Below are 3,915 nucleotides of genomic sequence, written 5' to 3'. Positions count from 1 at the left end.
CCTGGGTGAGGGGCTGATGGCTGTTTGCAGGCTGTCCACAACCCCCAGCCACCCAAGTTCCCAGTGGAGGCTCGCTGGAAGCAGGTATCTGGGATTTATTTGTCTTCTATAATTGAAACTTTGTTGCCATGAGTGGAGGCCACAGCCTGCTCAGGGCAGGCAGGAAGCTTGGCTCCCTCCATCGCCCAGGCAACCAAGCCTCCTGCTTGCTCCAGCTCCTTGGCTGCCAGCCGCCATCCTGGTTGGGTTAATTTGTATATAGTTGCTCTGATTGGCTGGTGGGCATGGCTTAGAGCATAGCGAAGGTACGGTCAATTAGCATCTTTGTCTTTTATTAGTGTAGATACTTGAGGCCCAGTGCACGAAATTCATGCATGGAGGGGGTTTTTTCTTAGCCCAGCCTGCACCCACTCCAATCAGGGATCCCTCGGGGGATGCCTGACCGCCAGTTTAGGCCTGACCCCTGGCGGTCGGACACACCTCTCACAGTCTGGGACTGCTGGCTCCTATCTACTCACCTGCCTGCCTGCCTGATCACCCCTAACTGCCTCTGCCTGCCTGCCTGATCGCCCCTAACTGCCCTCCCCTTCCGGTCTGATTGAGGTCCCAACTGCTCTCCCCTGCCATCCTGATCTTGCCCCCAACTGCCCTCACCTGCAAGCCTGGTTGCCCTCAACTACCCTCCCCTGTCAGCCTGATATCACCCCTAATTGCTCTCACATGCCAGACTGATCGCCCCTAATTGCCTCTGCCTGCCTGATCGCCCCTAACTTCCTTCTCCTACCAGTCTGATCTCGCCCTCAACTGCCCTCCTCTGCCAGCCAATTTGGTTCTGATTAGTCAGTTCCTATGCCAGCTGGCGTCAAAAGCTCCACCTACTAGGCAGCCATTGGCTCCTTACATTCACCCACATTTGGTTCTGATTGGTCAGTTTCTATGCCAGTCAGCATCTTTGGGCCTATCAATGGGGCCTGATCAGAAAGGCGGGGCTGATCAGCAGCCATGGTGGAGGCCTGGAGAGAAATGGAGGTGGGGCTGTTGGCCAGGCCCGAAGAGAAAGAGGCAAGTTCTGATCAATGGCTGCCACAAAGGCTACAGATTAGACCCTGCCTTTCTCTCTGCAGGCCTCTTTCCGGGCCTGATCCACAGCCCCCTAGGCAGTCAGTGCTGGGTCGGCAGCGCTCCAGTCAGTGCTGGGTCGGCAGCATTGACTTCAGGTCTGGTCAAGCTTTCCATCATTACAACCCTGGCTTTTTATTATATATATTGGATTCAAGGGCAACAAACTCTTTAACTTACTAAAGACCTGAAAAGAAAAGACAAACTAAGTCATGTAGATACTTCCTTGGAAATTGTGGGATGGATGAACAGAAGCTATAGCCAATTAGCTGGGTTGCTCTAGTGGATCAGGCTTGATGTGAAGCATCAAGAGCATAGTTAGAGGCGATGATGAGCTACATACACATCACCAATATTTGGAGTGGGAAGAAAAAGCCATATGTCAAAGAAAAGGGATGCTGAGACAGAAATGAAGCAGAGATGACTAAGCAGAAGGAGACTGCCATACTTACTGGCAGATTCCTAGTTCCTCCAATCCCAGCTGTAGAGAAGCTTCAGTTCCTGAATTCATTAAATACTGCTGTGTCTTTAGTACACAACTATTACTCTTTTAAAACTAGCATAAATAGAATGTCCTTTATAACCAAAAGTGCTGTAACAAAAAGTACTTACAGTAAAAATATAATTTTAGAATGAGAATAGCAAGAATATTCACAGAGCCATAAAAATAGTGAAAGTTTTGAACAACATCAAAGACAAAAGTCTAAATAGGGCTTATTTTACTTGGAAAATAATATGAAGAGCACTAGGAAGAATTTTTATGACATTTATAGCCATACAAAACTTAATCCTTGAATCTTGATGAACATCATATATGAACTGCTTAATCAACATTTCTACTTGGAGATCTAACAGGCATTTCAGTCCAAGCATGTCTTAAATGCTCCTGACCTTCCCATCAAAATCTGCTTCTTTCAGTCTTCCATCTTTGTAAATGGTAACTCCATTTTGCTCAGAACAAAATGTGGGAGGCACCCTTGATTTTTTTTTCTTTTTCTCACTCTCAGCATTCAATCTGTCAGTAAATGTTGTTTTCTCTATGGTCAAAACATATCCTGCATCAGACTACTTATCTTCTTCCCTTATTTAAACCACCATAATCTTTATGTGAATCACTGCAATTAAACTCCTATTTCTCTTGCTTTCTTCCTTGCTCTCCTATAATCTATTATCAATCCAGCATGAAGAGTGACTGTTAAAATAAAAAAAAATACGTTCACTTCTACTCAAAACCTTCTAATAAGTCCCCATTTTACTCAGAGTAAAAGGCAAAATCTTAACTATGGTCTATAAGCCTCTATGATCTAGACACCTATGTCACCTTTCTAACCTCATCTCTTATTGTGTCCCCCTCATTCACTGGGCCCTAGCCTCAGTGGTTCTATATTTCTTGAATATTGCAGGCATATAATTATCTCAGTACTATACACTTACTTACCTTCCCTCTGGCTGAAACACTCTTCCCCAGATAACTGGATTCCTTGCATTCTAGTCTCCTTCAGACCATTGCCAATATTTACTCAAAGGAGTTTACCCTGATGATGTTATTTAAAACTAAAACTTCCTCCTCCTGTGGCCAAGAGCACTGCCTTTCCCTGCTTTATTTTTCACCTTAGCACTTATAGTCATTTAACAGACTATACGTTTTATCAATTTATTGAAGAATATAAGTTCCATGAGAGCAGAAATTTTGTCTGTTTTATTCTCTACATCTGTTGTATGTAGAGAAGTGTGTCTGGTATATAGTAGTCATTTGATAAGTATCTGTTAAATAAATGAATTAATTCATTAATTAATTCTAACAGCTACTTTCCAGCCTTGTGATCATAAGCAAGTTATTTAACCTTTCTGTACCAGTTTCCTCATTTGTAAAATGGGATGATCATAGAACCAAGAAGAGATGAAGAATGACATAGCTGCAATAAAGAACACAATAGAAAATATCAACAGTAGACTAGAAGAAGCTGAGGATCACATCAGAGAGCTAGAAGACAAATAGAAAAAATACCCAAGCAGAGAAGCAACTGGAAACAGGCGGAGAGCCTAAGGGAGCTTTGGGACTACACGAAACAAAACAAAATAACATCCACATGATAGGAGTGCCAAAAGGAGAGGAGGCTGAACAAGGAATAGAAAACCTGTTTGAAGAAATAATGACAGAGAAACTTCCATGATGTTGGGAAGAAAACACTCACACAAGTCCAAGAAGCACACAGAGTCCCAAACAAGATGAACCCCAAAAGACCGATGACTAGGCATGTTTCTCAGTGACAAAGTAAGAATCGTAAAGGCTTGCAGAGAGAGACAGAAAGTTACATATAAGGGATCTCCCATTAGACTATCTACTGATTTCTCAACAGAAACATCAGTCCAGACAAGAATGGAATGAAATATACAAAGCAATGCAAAGCTAGGGACTGAATCCAAAAATACTATACCCAGCAAGGCTATCATTCAAAATTGAAGATAAAATCAGGAACTTCACAGACAAGAAAGGGCTAAGTGAGTTTATTACCACCAAGCCAGCAATGCAAGAAATGCTAAAGGGACTAATGTAAAAAGAAGAAATAGGAAGGGAAGAAAGAACACAGGCATAAAGAATAAAAATGGCATGTAATACTTTAAACAACAACAAAAATTGGCAAAAAAGAATAAAAATGGCTACAAACAAGTGCCTATCCTATCTAATAAAAGAGAAACATGGTAATTAGCCGTACGGCCGCTACCCTTCCCATTGGCTAATCAGGGAGATATGCAAATTAACTGCCAGCCAAGATGGCGGCCGGCAGCCAGGCA

Source organism: Myotis brandtii, unplaced genomic scaffold (genome assembly GCF_000412655.1).
Source record: "Myotis brandtii unplaced genomic scaffold, ASM41265v1 scaffold219, whole genome shotgun sequence".
Classification (NCBI taxonomy): domain Eukaryota; kingdom Metazoa; phylum Chordata; class Mammalia; order Chiroptera; family Vespertilionidae; genus Myotis; species Myotis brandtii.
Note: the sequence above shows the minus strand (reverse complement) of the source record.